Below are 17,197 nucleotides of genomic sequence, written 5' to 3'. Positions count from 1 at the left end.
AAAAGTACTTCCTTAACCTCGTAAAGTGTACCTGTCCAAAACCTACAGCAAATATTATTTTTGTTTTTGTTTTTGTTTTGTGAGGAAGATTGGCCCTGAGCTAACATCTGTGTCAGTCTTCCTCTGTTCTGTATGTAGGATGCACATGGCTTGACTAGCAGTGTGCAGGTCCACACTCAGGGTCTGAACTCATGAACCCCAGACCACCGAAGCAGAGTGCCTGAACATAACCACTAGGCCATGAGGCTGGTCCCCAAATGTTATTATTTTTAATGAAACACATTAGAGGTATTTACCTTCAGTGCCTTAGCCTGCGCAGTAAAAGAAGAAAAAGTGATTGAAATGTATAAGGACTATAAAGGAAAACAAATTTTACTACTCATTGATGATATGATTAACAGCAGGAAAAAAACTCAGAAACTCTATAGGTAAAGAATTAAAACTAATAAATGAAGTTAGCAAGGGAGCTGATAAATTAAAAATGTTAATTTACATATAGTATAGAAAAGAAACAGATAATTTATGTAAAGGAAATATACAAAAATAAAGTCATAGGAAATAAGGGAATGTCTTGCAAACAGGCAAGTGACCGAGTCAGGCGCACACTAGGTGTGATGAAGCAGTGAGTTTTGGGAAAACACTCACAAAGATTAAATGGTATCAGGTGTGTCGTTCCCCTTGCGCCCACCACACTCTGGGGCAACAGACTTCAGACTTCAGACTCCAATGTGGAAACCCTCATCTGTGGGCTGTGAGGATTGTGAAATAAGCCAGTTGCTCTCCTGGCTCGATCAGCGGCCAAGACACCACTGAAGGACGCTGTGGCTCCAGCCCTACTCTGCCAGCTCAGCACTCACAGGGAGGGAATCACCTTACGTGATCAGGGTCACGGGTTCGAGATGTAGTTGCTGATCAGGATGGATTAGCTTAAGCCAGTGATTTTCAAAACAGAGCATCCATCAGAATCACCTGTAGGATTTGTTAAATCACAGACTTCTGAGTCCACTCGAGAGTTTCTAATTCGTTAGATCTGTGATGAGGCCTGAAAACTTGTATTCCTAACAAGTTCCCCAGAGGATAAAGCTGCTGGTCCTATGAACACACTTAAAAACCACTGCCTTAAACATTTGGTCAGACAGTTTTGATGAAACTTACAGGAGGGCCAACCATTGCTGAAGTGAAAAAGTAAGGTAAGGAGAACTTACACAAGCAGATGACAAAGGTTATTATGAAGTTATAGTAAAGAAATGGTGAAAGGACAGTCAAATCGAGAAATTATAGTGCGTCTGGATACAGATTCATGTATAAAAATTCAATACGCTAGAGAGGTGCGTTGCAGATCACTGAGCACTGGATGGACTAGCTGATAAATGGAGCAAGGATAACTGCTACCGATGCAGGAGAAAAAAGGAAAGAGAATGTGTATATTACATCATACACAAAGACATGTGAAAGAAAGGTTTAAACTCTTTAAGTAAATTTGGAGAATATTTTGATGAATCCATGGTAGGGAAATAGTTCTTAATCAAACTCAAAAATATTAATCATGAATAAAAAGATTGATGTTTGATTACATTATGATTAAAACTCCCTGCTTATTAAAACACTATATTATAAAAGGGAAAAGAGAAGCCAAAAAGTGGGAGGAGATATCTAAACTATACATATATAAGAAACTAAAATATAAATAACTCCTAAAAATCAATGAAAAATGTCAAAATCCCTTAAATCCTGAAGACTGTATATAATATAATACTATATCTGGCAAACCCTGTGGAACCAATGATAAAAATAGCTGAAAAAAGATAAAAGTTTTTAGTAAGATACGAGGATATAAAATTGATATGCAGAAATCAATAACATTACTATATACAAGGGATAACTAGGTGGAAAATATGTTGGACAAAGCTGCATTTTCAATAGCAACAAGGAATTTAAAAATATTAAGGAATATCCTTATAAGAAATGAGTAATGCCTATATGCAAAAAAATTCAAAATGTTCCTGAAAGACAAGTAAGTATAAACTAATGGAAAGCTCTTGTTTAGGATGACTCAGCATCATAAAGATGTCAATTTTCCCTAAGGTAAATGAGGCACAACGTGATCCCAGTAAAAGTTCCAACATGTTTGTTTATGGAGCTGTAAATGTTGATGACAAAATTCTTATGGAAAGCAAACATGCAAAGGAACAGAAAAGTACTAAAAAAGAAAGCTACAAGGAGGAACTAGCCTATAAGATATACCATAAAACATATTATAAAGCTTTACTAATTAAATCAGTACAGGACTGGCTCATGACTAGATAAACAGACCGGTGGAATAGAACAGAAAGCTCATACACATGAAATGTTAGTCTCTTATATAAATTGGTGTCTCAGAACACTGTTTCCAAGATGAACGTACTAAGACATGGTGCTGGTTATATTTTGAATAAATAGATCAGGGAAATAAAAAAAAAGAGAGAAAGAGAAATTAAACTTTCATAAGCCATACAAACCCTTGGAAAAAAAAGAGTGATTTCAGGTATAAGTTGGATGTAAAGTTTTCCAACTATGATTAAAAATCCATTCATAGTAAAAGAAAGATTGATAAATATGGCTATAAATAAGTAAAAGAAAAAAATCTTTTCCATTAAAGAGGGAAAATAAAATCTGATTGAGAAATAAGCAAAATAATTAGAACAACTCACAAAAACTGGAAAATTTCTCTTAAACATGTAAAAAGGTAGTCACCTTCTAATGATTAGAAAATGTAAATATATATATAAATATAATTTTCATCTGTCAATTTGGCAAAAGCCCAAGACTCCAGATTATCAGATTTCCTAAGCGCATTCTCCAGAGGCAATGATACTCTAGTAACAATTAGCCCACCTGGATATTAGATCGTGATTTCTAAACACCATTCTTCACTAAGAAGAACCAAATCCCCCGATAAAAGCTTGATACCTGACTGGTTTCTTCCTCTCCCCAAATAAAGCCCATCACCTTGAGCCCAGCGGTCCCCGGGTTATCCTCTATGTCTCTCTACAGCTGGCCCTCCTCCAATATGGGGATTATCACAATTCCTAACCCTTGGGCCCACGGGGGTCCCTAAAAAATGGATTTTAGCCACATCTGGGGCGGCGAAAGTACAGGATGAGCCTGGAATGTCTTGTTGTGCCAGAAAGCAAGACTGTGCTCAAAGAATAGTGGGACAGGTCAAAAGGACATAGAAGCAAACCCAAAGGACTCTTACTGGCCAAATCTGTTCCAATTCAAATATCAAAATAAATGTTATCAATGGACTATAAATTATAGAATCAAATAAGGATACTTGATTACATATGGGTATAAATATACATGTAGATAAATAAATGAGAGAGAATGGAACGTTTTCCCTTAGAGTATAACACAAACTAGTAAGTGTAGAAGTGAAGATGACATTAAGAAATCATCATTTGAGAACCACCACAGTTATAATTATTTGTGGCAAGAATCATCAATGGATGCTAAAACTAGTAGATAAAACTTTAATGAGAAGCAGAATATTTACATGTCTCAAATTACTTTTCCATAATATACTTATTAATGACAAAGGAAAAACATTACATTTACAGTGAAGAAATCTGGCAGACACAACCTTAAGCAAAATAATCAAAGGTAACATTATTAGTGATGGTGTGGAAGATAGGATGTGCCTCCTGATCTGATATACCATGAAGGACAAGGCATCACTTGTATGATAGTTTTACCAAAAATACATAAACAATATATAATCATGAGCAAATTTTAGATGAACAGAAATTGAGATATTTTCTACAAAATAAATGGCCTGAACTCTTAAAAATATGAGGCTCATGGACAGGAGACTCAGAAGTGGATCCGGATGAAAGGAGACTAAAGACACACAACAACCAAACGCAATGTAGGATCCTGGACCAGATTTTTCTTTTCTATGAAAAATTTTAGTGGGACAAGTAATGTAATTTGAATAAGGATAATAAATTAGATTCTAATATTTTGTACACATTAACTTTGAATTTGACAGTAACTGGTTGTATAGTATATTATCCTTCTTGTTAGGAAATATACATTCAAATATTCAGGAGTAATGGGACACCATATCTTCAATTTCTTTTCAAATGATTCAGAAAAAGAATAGAGAGAGAGAAAGAATCTAAGAATTGGAGAACAACAAAGTGAATGTGATAGTAAAATACTAACATTGGACAATCTAAGTGAAGTGTATATGGAATTCTTTGTACATTTTTTACTCTTCTGTAAGTCTGAAATTATTTCAAATGAGAAAGTATGAAAGAGAAGATTCTTAAGGCACACTTCAGACCTAGCAAAATAAATTCTGTTGGAATGAGGCCAAAGAAAATGTATGTTTGACAAGTTTCCAAGTTCGTTTTAATAAACAATAAAATGTATTTATCATAGCTCTAAAAATCAAACTAAAACAGAGATAAAAAACAAAAACAAAAACACAAGGGGCTGGCCCAGTATCATAGCGGTTGGGTTCACGCACTCTGCTTCGGGGGCCCAAGGTTCCCGGGTTTGTTTCCTGGGTGTAGACCTACACACTGCTTCTCAAGCCATGCTGTGCCAGGTGTCCCACATATAAAATGGAGGAAGATGGGCATGGATGTTAGCTCAGGGCCACTCTTCCTCAGCAAAAAGGGGAGGATTGGAGGTGGATGTTAGCTCAGGGCTACTCTTTCTAAAAAAAAAAAAAAAAAAAAACCAAAAAACAACTAGTAGATATCTTATCATTTTCTTCTATTTTTCAGTGAGTACATTATAATTTTTTTCCAGACAAAATTCTCATTTATGCTTTTTCTTACTTACCTCTCAATTTGATGGCAAGATACTTGAGGCCATTAGGCTTGGATGGGAAGGACACACTCATAAACGATCATTCCTGTAGGGCTGAATCTTTGTGCCTTTGTAGCTCAAAGGCTTTTCAATATTATTTCCTTTCACTTACGTCCAGAAAAAGCTTTTCTGACTCTTTATAACCCTCACTTTTTGCACTCTTTCTACACTTACTTTCATTTTTGCTTGCAAACCAATTCATTCTTGCTTTCTTCTAATACATTGTTAGCCCTAGAAGTAGCAATCTAAGCTCTACCAACCTTCTGTTATCTGACCTTTCTCCCTAGAGCCATAGACGCAGGAGATTCTTGGTCTCTCTTTCACAACATTGCGAGTGCTCAAGGTGAAAAGGATTCTTATGTCTTCAACATCATATGTCTTCAAAAGGGTTGTCTCGGGCTTGGGTATCTGCTAGAAAAAGGTAAGAGAAAGGGGATTTTAACTGACTGTATTTTATAGGCCAATGTGGCGTGTAACCATATGGCACATCTACTTACTTCCCATTTGTCAGAACTCAATCATGTTCTAACCTAACCGCGAGGCAGTCTGTAAAATGAAGTGCAGCTGTTTGTCTAGTAGAAAAGAAAATTACCTTAGCGATCAGCTAGTCAGTCTGTAGTTTATAACCAAGTCTATAAGATTTTATCATTTTGCTTTCAACATTTGTATGTTCTCATACTATAACTAGCTGTCTTTTGAATAAATGTGGTCATTTAAAAACAATTCTGACAATCACTTTTTCATTGTGGTAAAATATACATCACAAAACTTATCATTTTAACCATTTTTAAGTATATACTTGAGTGGCATTGAGTACATTCACATTGCTGTGCAATTGTCACCACCACCCATCTCCCAAAACTTTTCGTCTTCCCAAGCTGAAACTCTGTGCTCATTAACTACTAATTCCCAATTCCTCATCCCCCATTGCGGGCAGTCGCCATTGCATTTTCTGTCTCCAAATTTGACTAGACCAGATATCTCATATAAATGGAATCACATAACATTTTCCTTTTGTGCCTGGCTTATTTCATTTAGCATAATGTCTTCCAGGGTCATTCACGCTGTAGCACGTGTCAGAATTTCATTCTTTCTTAAGGCTGAATGATTTTCCATTTAATGTACATGCCACATTTTGTGTACCCATTCATTCATCAATGGACATTTGGGTTCCTCTTGCCTTTTGGCTATTGTGAGTACTGCTGCAATGAAAAGTGATCAACAAATATTGGTTCAAGTACTTTCTTTCAATTATTTTGAGTGTATCCTCAGAAGTGGAATTGCTGGGTCATATAATAATTCTGTGTCTAATTTTTTGAGGAACAATCATGCTGTTTTGCACAGCAGCTGCATAAAGTTTCCAATCAGAAATGCATGAAGGTTCCTGTTTCTTCACCTCCTTGACAATACTTTTTGGTATTAGCTGTCTTAATGTGTGTCAGTGCTATATCACTGTGGTTTGGATTTTCAATTCACTAATGATTAGCGATGTTGAGCTTCTTTCCATGTACTTATTGGTCAGCTGTGTATTATCCTTAGGGAAATGTCTATTCAAATCCGTTGCCCATTTTTTAATCGGAATTTTTTTTTGGCTGTTGTTGAATTATAGGAATTTTTATATATTTTGCATATTACTCCTTTATGAGATATATGATAAGCAATATTTTGTACCATTCTGTGGGTTGTGGTTTCACTCTCTTGATAGTATCCTTTGATGCACAAATTTTTTATTTTTCTTGGCTTTGTTGAGGTATAATTGACAAGTAAAATTGTGATATATTTAAAGCGTCAATATGATGATTTGGTATACATAAATACTGTACAAGAATTCCCACATCAAGTTAATTAATGCATCCTTCACCTCACAAATTAATTAATTATTTGTGGTGAGAACACAAATTCTATTCTCTTAGCAAATTTAAGTTATACAGTACTGTATTCCCAACTAGAATCACCATGTTATACATTAGATCCTCAGAACTTATCCATCTTATAATTGAAAGATTTTATCCTTGTACAAGGTTCTCCCTATTTCCTTCATGCTACAGCCCCTGGCAACCACTATTCAGCTTTCTGTTTCTATGAATTTGACTTCTTTTTTTTGAGATTCCACATGTAAGCAATACCATGCAGTATTTGCCTTTGTCTGGCTTATTTCACTCTAGGTGCATCCATGTTGTTACAAATGGCAGACTTTTCTTCTTCTTTCTTTTTCCTAAGGAAGATTCACCCTGAGCTAACATCTTTTGCCAATGCTCCTGTTTTTTTGTTTTTTTGCTTAAGGAAGATTAGCCCTGACCTAACATCTGTGCCAATGTTCCTCTATTTTGTAGGTGGGTCACCACCAAAGAATGGCTGATGAGTGGTGTAAGTCTGCTCCCAGGATCCAAACTCACGAACCCAGTCTGCCAAAGCAGAGCATGCTGAACTTAACCACCATGCCACGGGGCTGGCCGCTTCTTCTTTTTTTAAGGCTGAATAATATTCAATTATATATAGAGATACCACATTTTCTTTATCCACTCATCTGTTGACAAACACAATTCCTTGGCTAATGTGAATAATACTACAGTGAACATAGAAGCTTAGACTCTTTTTGAGATAGTGATTTTTTTATACTTTGGATATATTCCCAGATGTGGGATTTCTGGATCATACAGTAGTTCTATTTTTAATTTTTTGAGGAACTTCCATACTCTTTTCCATAGTGGCTGTACCTGTTTCCATTTCTAACAAGAGTTGCTTTTCTGGAGTGTATGTGCATTTTTATAATAATGATGCTTTCAACTTATGAATATGGAATATCTTTCTATTTGTGTATTCTTCAATTTCTTTAAGATTTTATAGTTTTCAGTGTAGAAGTTTTTCATCTTCTTGCTTAAATTTATTTTTAAGTATTTTATTCTTTTTGATGCTTTTGGAAATGAGATTTTCTTAATTTCTCTTTCAATTAATCTGTTCTTAGTGTACAGAAATGGAACTAATTTTGTATTATTGATTTTGTATTCTGAAACTTTACTAAATTTATTGATTAGCTCTAACAGTTTTTTGGTAGAGTCTTTAGGGTTTCCTATATATACAAGATTATTATTATTTCTATATATAAGATTATGTCATCTGCAAAAGACACAATTTTACTTCTTCCTTTTCAACTTGAATGCACTTTATTTCTTTTTCTTGCCTAATCACTCTAGCTTGGACTTTCAGCAGTATGTTAATTAAAAGTGGCACAAGTGAGCATCCTTGTCTTGTTCCTGGTCTTAGAGAAAAAGCTTTGAGCATTTTACCTTTGAGTATGATTTTAGCTGTAGACCTGTCATATATGGCCTTTATTATGTTGAAGTGTGTTCCTTCTATGCCCAATCTGTTGACAGTTTTTATCGTGAAGGGATATTGAATTTTGTCAAATGCTTTTTCTGCTTCTATTCAGATGATCATATGATTCTGATTTTTCATGTTGCTAATGTGGTGTATCACATTTATTGATTTGCATATTTTTAAGCATCCTTGCATCCCAGGAATAAATCCCACTTGACCATGGTTTATGATCCTTTTAATTATGTTGAAATAAGTGTACTAATGTTTGTTGAGTATTTTTGCATCTACCTTCATCAGGGATATTGGCCTGTAACTTTTCTAATTTATAGTGTCCTTGTCTGGGTTTGATATCAGGGTGATGCTGGCATCATAAAATGAGTTTGGAAGTGTTTTCTCCTCTTCTACTTCGTGGAAGAGATTTAGAAGGATTGGTATAATTTTTCTTAAAATATTTGTTAGATTTCACTAGTGAAGCCATCTGGGCCTAGACTTTCCTTCATTGGAAGATTTTTAATCACTGATTCAATCTCCTTACTAGCAATGGCCTGCTCAGATTTTCTATTTCTTCATGATTCAGCTTTGGTAGGTTGTATATTTCTTAGAATTTACCCTTTCTTTCTATGTTGTCTAATTTGTTAGTGTATAATTGTTCATAGTAATCTCTTATGATCCTTACTATTTCTGAGTTATCAGTTGTAATGTCTTCTTTTTCATTTTGGATTAAAATCTTCCCTCTTTTTTTCTTAATTTGTCTAGCTACAGGTTTGTTTATCTTTTCAAAAAAGCCAGTTCTTCCTTTCATAGATCTTTTCTATTGTCTTTTTAGTTTCTATTTTATTTATTTCCACTCTGATATTTGTTACTTCCCTCCTTCTACCAACGTTAGGCTTAGTTTGTTCTTCTTTCTCTAGTTCCTTGAGGTGTAAAGTTAAGTCATTTATTTGAGATCTTTCTTTTTTAATGTAGGCATTTATCGCTGTGAACTTCCCTCTTCAAACTGCTTTTGCTGCACCCCGTAAGTTTTGGTATATCATGTTTCCATTTTCGTTTATCTCAAGATATTTTTTGATTTCTCTTTTGATTTTTTTCTTTGACCCATTGGTTGTTCAGGAGGATGTTTAATCTTACATATTTTTGAATTTTCCAGTCTTATGTTGTAACTAATTTTTAGTTTCATACCGTGGTGGTAGGAAAAGATGTATGCTTGAGAAGTTGTGCATATTGCTGCTGTTGGATGGAATGTCTGTGTGTGTCTGTTAGTTCCATCTAGTCTAACGTCTATTTAAGTCTAATATGTCTATATTGATTTTATCTCTGAGTGATTTATCCATTGTTCAAAATGGAGTTTTCCTATTGTTACTGCATTGCTGTCTATTTCTCCCTTTAGATCTGTTAATATTTTCTTTATATATTTAGAAGCTCTGACATTGGGTGCATAAATATTTACAATTGTTATATCTATTTGACCCCTTTATTGTTATACAATGATCTTCTTTGTCTCTTGTTCCAATTTTTGGCTTGTTAGAGTCCATTTTTTCCGATACAAATATTGCTACCCCTGCTTTGTCTCAGTTTCCTCTTGCGTGGAATATCTTTTTCCATCCCTTCACTTTGAGCCTATGTACATCCTTCAAGCTGAAATGAATCTCTTGTAGGCAGCATATAGTTGGGTCTTTTGTTTTTTTTCCTTCAGACAGTCTATATCTTGTTATTGAGAATTTATTCTGTTTACATTTAAAGTATTGATAGTTACAGACTTACTATTGTCATTTTGTTAGTTGTTTTCTGGATGTTTTGTAGCTCCTTTGTTCTTTGCCTCCTATCTTACTTTCTTCTTGTGCTTTGATGCTTTTTTATAGTCATATGCTTTCATTCCTTTCTCTTTATCTTTTGTGCATCTACTGTAGGTTTTTGCCTTGTGGTTATCATGATACTTACATAAAACATCTTATAGTTATAGCCCTCTATTTTGAGTTGGTAACAACTTAACTTGGAATGCATACAAAAGCTCTACATTTTTACACCCCCATACATATTTTATGTTTTTGATGTCACAGTTCACACCTCCCAATAAGGAGGATTGCAGTCAGTGCCTAGATGCAGACTGATTAGAAGCTAGACCTACAGGCAGCAGTGGTGAAAATATACATCAAACCTCTTCCAGGGAGAAACTAGGTGATGGGCATTTTTGTCTGTTCCCTCTGTGCTTAGCCTAGGTGTATAGCCATAAGGAAAACTACTGCACCCATTTGAAAACATTCTCTTTGTTTGCTATAGTCCTGTGGATTGTGTGAATACAATTACTGTTTGTTATCAGAGGTATGTGATTTGGAGGCCCAGATATCAGCCTTGAAAATTGAGGTACCAGATGTGTAGACAAGTTCCTTCCAGGCAGATATTGGTGACTTGGTTTTATTGTTGGAATGAGTTGGAGGGAGAAGTAGAGAAAAGTTGCCTACCAGCTCTTCTGGGCTCCAGGGATGGTCACAGTAAGCACCTAGATGCATGCTAATGTGGACCCTGAGTAGCAGCTTGTGAACCAAGCAGTCAAACACCTTCCAGGTAATGACTAGAAGTAGGCATTTTTGTCTGCTCCCTCTGCACTGAGCGCTGGGGGATAGCTGTGGTGAGTGCTCTTGCCTCCATTAAAAACTACTTCTTTGTTTGCTATAGTACTGTGAGTCTCAAGAATACTAGCCTGTTGAGTTTCAGAGCTTGGTGTTTTGGGGTCCCACTCCTTGGATGGGCATATTAAAAGTTGGGGCACTAGATGTTAAGTTCAAACCTTTTGCTCATCAGACAGAAGCTGGGAATTGGGGGTTCCCTCTTGATTTAATGGTGCTGTGGTGTGTGTGGGTTTTATGGAGAGAGTATGTCTCAGTCTTTTCTACTTATTTTAATGTGAGTATTTTTGCAGTCAGCTGATGTGTAGGAATCACTCAGCTAGTTTCTAGATTTCCTTCACAGGGAATAGCTCCATGTGTAGCTGTACCTTCAGTGCATCTGTGGGATGAGGGAAATTCAAGCACCTCCTGTGTCACCATCTTGGTTCATAGTCTCTCATAAATGTTTTTAATTTTAACATACTTTAGTTTTTTTCCTATTTTTTCTTTTGTTGCTTGTGCTTTTGGTGTCATATCCAAGAAATTATTCCATATACAATGTCATATAGATTTCCCCTAGTTTTCTTCAGAGTTTTATAGTTTTAGCTCTTTCATTTAGATTTTTTTATATATTTTTATCTAATTTTTAATGAAGTGTAAGGTAAGGATCCAAGTTCATTCCTTTGTCTGTGAATATCCAGTTTTCCCAACATTATTTGTTAGAAAGTCTTTTCCCCATTGAATTGTCTTGGCATCCTTGTCAAAAAACATTTAAACATATATGAGAGTTAATTTCTGGGCTCCCTATTCCATCGATCTATAAGCCAGTCTTTATGGCAGTAACACATTCTTGATTACTGTAGCTTGTGGTCAATTTTGCAACCAGTAAATGTGAGAACTCTAACTTTGTTCTTCTTTTTCAAGATCATTTTACCTGTGCAGAGAGAGTCCCTTGAGATTGCATATGAATTTTTAAGTGATTTTTCTTTTTCTGCAAAAGACTCCATTGGGATTTTGATAGGGATTACATTAAACCTGTAGGCCTCTTTGGGTAGCATTAACATCTTAACTATATTAAGTCTGCAATCCATGAACAAAATATGTCTTTCTATTTATTTAGACGTCTTTAATTTCTTCCAACAATGTTTTGTAGTTTTCATTTTACAATCTTTCATCTATGTAGTTAGATTTATTTGCAAGTATTTTATTTTTCTGATGATATTGTATAGGGAATTGTTTTCTTAATTTCCTATTTGGATTGTTCATTTTAGTGTATGGAAATGCAACTAATCATTCATTAATTTGTGTGTGTTGAATTTTAGGATTTTCTACACAATAAGATCATGTCACTTTTGAACAGAGATAATTTTATTTCTTCTTTTCCAAATTGAATGCCTTTTACTTCTTTTTTCTTGCATGCTTTCTCTGGCTAGCATATGCAATACTATGTTGAATAGAACTAGCAAAAGCGAGCATCCTAGTCTTTTTTCTGATCTTAGGGGGAAAGTTTCAATCACTCAGTATTATGTTGTGGGTTTTTCATATATGGCCCTTATTGTGTTGAGGCATTTTCTTCTATTCTGAGTTGGTTGAGTGTTGTCATCATGCAATGTGTTGAATTTTGCCAATTTTTTAAATAAAAGTTGTGATGATCATGTTTTTTATTCTTTCATCTGTTAATGTGGTGTATTACATTGATTGATTTTCACATATTGAACCATCCTTATATTTCAGGAATAAATTCCACCTGGTCATGGTGTATTTTACTTTTAATATGCTGGTGCATTTGGTTTGATAGCATTTTGTTAGGGATTTTTGCATCAGTAGTCATGCGTTGCTTAAGGATGAGGATGTGTTGTGAGAAATACCTCATTAGGTGATTTTGTTGTTGTGCAAACATCATAGAGTGTGCTTGCACACAGCCTACCACACACCAAGGCTATATAGTACTAATCTTGTGAGACCACCACCATATATGCGGTGCATCATTGATGGAAATGTTATGTGGTGCATGACAGTATTCATAAGGAATGTTGGTCTTTAGTTTTTTTTTTTTTTCTTCCAGTGTTTTGGTCTGGTTTTGGTATCAGGATAATGCTGTTCTCACTGAATCTTCTAGGAAGTGTTCCCTGAACTTCAGTGCTTTTGGAAGAGTTTGAGAAGGATTGGTATTAATTCTTCATTAAATATTTGGTAGAATTTACCGCTAAAGCCACCTGGTCCAGGGCTTTTCTTTGTTGAGAAGTTTTTGATTCCCAATTCAATTTTCTTTCTAGTTATAGGTCTACTCAGATTTTCTACTTCTTCATGATTCAGTCTTAGTAGGCCATGTATTTCCAGGAATTTGTCCATTTCGTCTAGCTTATTCAACTTTTTGGTGTACAAATATCCACAATACTTATAATCTTTTTTATTTCTGTGAAATTGGCACTAATAATTTAGTTTGATTTTAGCTATTTGATTCTTCTCTCTTGTTTTATTATTTTATCTAGATAAAGATTTGTCAATTTTGTTAATCTTTTTGAACAACCAACTATTGCTTTTGTTAACTTTTCTATTGTTTTTCTATTCTCTGTGTTATTTAACTCTGCTGTAATCTTTATTATCACAAAGAATAATCTTTATTATTTCCTTCCTTCTGCTTGCTTTGGGTTTAGTTTGTTTTTTATTTTTCTGGTTCTTAAGGTGCAAAGTTATGTTTCTATTTCAGATCTTCTTTCACTTGTTTTTATGCTTTTTTGGTGAGGAAGATTGCCCCTGAGCTAACATCTGTTGCCAATCTTCCTCTTTTTAAAATTTTCTTCCCAAAGCCCCAGTACATAGTTGTCTATCCCAGTTGTAGGTCATTCCAGCCCCTCTGTGTGGGATGCCACCACAGCATGGCCTGATGAGCAGTCCATAGGTCTGTGCCCAGGATCCAAATCAGCAAATCCCAGGCTGCTCAAGCGGAGTGCACAAACACAACGACTCGGCCACTGGGCTGGCCCCTTCTTTCTCTTTTAATGAATATATTTACAGCTATAGATTTCCCTCTTAGCACTGCTTTCACTTCATTCCATTAATTTTGATACATAGTGTTTTTAATTTTTCTAGAGATATTTTCTAACTTTTATTTTAATTTCTTCTTTGACTCAGTTGTTTATGTTGTTTAATTTCCACATATTTGTGAATTTTTGAGTTTTTGCTTAACTATTGATTTTCTAGTTTCAATCTACTATGCTTGGAAAAAATACTTTGTATAATTTCAATTTTTTCAAATTTATTAAGACTTTTTGTGGCCTATTATATTGTCTATCCTGGGGAATGTTTCATGTGCAGTTGAGAAAAGTATGCATTTTGTTGTCATTGGGTTGAGAGTTCTATATATGTCTGCTAGTTACAATTTGTCTATAATGTCGAAGTTCTCTATTCGTTGATCTTCTGCCTGGATGTTCTATCCATTATTGAAACTGGAGTGTTGTAATCTCCTACTGTTATTGTACTGCTGTCTATTTTTCCCTTCAATTATATCGATATTTGCTTTAAGTATTTTGAAATACTGATATTTGGTGCATATATGTTTATAACTATTGTATTTTCTTGGTGAATTGACCATTTTATTAATATACAATGTACTTCTTTACCTCTGGTAACAGTTTTTGACTTAAAGTCTATTTTTTTGATATTAGTATATCTGCCTCTGCTCTTTTTTTGTTATTATTTGCATGGAACATCTTTTTCCATTCTTTCACTTCCAGACTATGTACATACTTAGATCTAAAGAGACTCTATAGTACACAGAATATGATTGGATCCTATTTCATTATCCATTCTACTAATCTATGTCCTTTGATCAGTGAGTTTAATCTTGTCAATTTTTTGAAAAATTGACACATAATTTGAAATAATGTTTACAGGGCAGGAGTTAGTTTTGACATTTTGTTATCTATTTTCTGCATGTCTTAAATATTTCTGTATCTAACATTTGCTTCATTACTGCCTTCCATTGTGTTTAGCTGATTTTTTGCAGTGTCTTGTTTTGATGCTTTTTTATTTCCTTTTGAAAATATTCTAATATTATTTTCTTTCTGGTTACCGTGGAGATGGCACATAACATACTAAAATTATAACAGTTTGTTTTATATTGATACCAACTTAACTTTAATATCATACAAAAACTCCACTCCTATACAGCTCCACCCCCACTCCTCCATTTTAAATTACTGATGTCACAAATTACATCTTTAGATATTGTATACCCATTAACATAGATCTATAAGAATTTTTAGGTATTTGTCTTCTAAATACTGGAGAAAATAAAAAGTGGAGTTACCAACCAAAATTACAATAATACTAGTTTTTATGTTTGCCCATATACTGACTTTTACAAGAGATCTTTTTATCTTCATATGGCTTTGAGTTACTGTCAAGCATATTTTCATTTCAACCTGCTGGATTCCCTTTAGCATTTCTGTAGGGTTGATCTGTTGGCAATAATCTCCTTCAGCTCACGATTTTTATCTGGAAATATTTTCATTCCTTTCTCATTTTTTGAAGGGTCTTTTTGCCACATATAGAATTATCACTTTAAATATCATGCCACTGCTTTCTGGCCTGCAAAATCTTTACCTTTAAATATAGTCATAATTTTATTAAGGATCCCTTTCATGTGATGAGTCACTTTTCTTTCACTGTTTTCAAGATTCTCTATTTTAATAGTTTGATTTTAATGTGTTTTTGTTTGGATTTCCTTAGATTTATCCTACTTGGGTTGGTTGAACTTCTTGGATTTGTAGATTCATATATTGTATAAAATTTGGGAAATTTTCATTTGTTAGTTCTTCAAATAATCTTTGTACCCCCTTTTCTCTCTTTTTCTTTCAGTACTCCCATAGTGCGTATATTTGATCTACTAGCTGATTCTCTACAGAGTTCCTTAGGATACTCTGGTGTTCCAAAGTTCTTTAAACTCTATCAAATTTTCTTCATTCAATTTTTTTCTTTTGGCTCCTTAGATTTGATAATTTCAAATATTCTTCTTCAAGTTTGTAGATTCTTTTTTCTGTCTATTTGAGTCTTCTGTCGAACTCCTCTAGTGAATATTTCAATTCAGTTATTGCATTTGTTAGCTTCACAATTAATTTTATCTCTGTTGATATCCTCATCTTGTTCATGTATCATCTCCTTGATTTTCTAAGTTCTTTGTCTTTTTTTTCTTTAACTCTTAGAATATATCTAAGAAGTTTGTTTAAACTCTTTTCTAGTGTTTCCTGTGTTTCTTCAGGGATGGTTTTGTTACTTTATTTTCTTTACATTAATGGAATATGTTTTCCTGTTTCTTTGTATGCCTTAAGGTTTTTGTTGTTGTTGTTGAAAATTGAGCATTTGGAAAAAAGTCACCTTTTCCAGTTTGCAGACTGGCTTTGTGCCGGGGAAGACCTTCACTAATTATCAGGGTATATTCAGACCATGTATTTTGCCTCTATGTACTTTTTTCAATACCTTCATATACACAGCTGCTTTTAAATATTTTAATTTCCCAAAAAGATTTTTTTTTTTTGAGGAAGATTAGCCCTGAGCTAACATCTGCTGCTAATCTTCCTCTTTTTGCTGAGGAAGACTGGCCCTGAGCTAACATCTGTGCCCATCTTCCTCTACTTTTTTTAAAAAAAAAAATATGTGGGATGTTACCACAGCATGATTTGCCAACCGATGCCATGTCTGCACCCAGGATCCGAACTGGCGAACCCTGGGCCACCAAAGTGCAACATGTGCACTTAATCACTGCGCCACCAGGCTGGCCCCTCCCAAAGAGTTTTGTTCCAACTTCTCAGTGGGCCCTCAGATGATCTCTTACATGTTTGCACCTGTAATCTTTTATCCCAGGGTCTGTAGGTCTGTACTCCCTGGCATGTTGCACCAGCAATGCTCACTGCTGCTTTTATAGCTTTCCCCAGGCTGAGATCTGAGCTATGCCACTTTTCCCCATTTGAGCTTTGAGACATGTGAAAGAGAAACCAGTCCCTCAGGCAGCCCCTAGACAGGTTAGAACATTACAAAGAAGATCTGCTGTATTTCCTCTGGATAAGAAAGGGAATCGGGAACTAGGCTGCTGCTTCCTTCAGACTATGCTATGACATGCTGTGTTACACATGGGGCAAATTTGAGTGAAAAGACCATGGCGTTTCTTACCAAAATGTGTGGCTTTTTCTTGATTGGGCATTTGTTTGTTTGCTGTTGACCTTTGACCATGTTCCAGAGCTCCTACAAAGTTATTTTAGATAGTCTAGTATTTTTTTAATGTTTTTGTGGGGGAACTAGTTTCTGGAACTTCCTATCCACCATCTTTCTTAAGTCCATCTCTGACAGTCATGTTTAACTGATTATCTTATTCTAGTTTTATTTATTGTGGTTATTGATCAACGTGAAATTCTCTG

This window comes from Equus asinus, chromosome 4 (assembly GCF_041296235.1).
Source record: "Equus asinus isolate D_3611 breed Donkey chromosome 4, EquAss-T2T_v2, whole genome shotgun sequence".
NCBI lineage: Eukaryota > Metazoa > Chordata > Mammalia > Perissodactyla > Equidae > Equus > Equus asinus.
Note: the sequence above shows the minus strand (reverse complement) of the source record.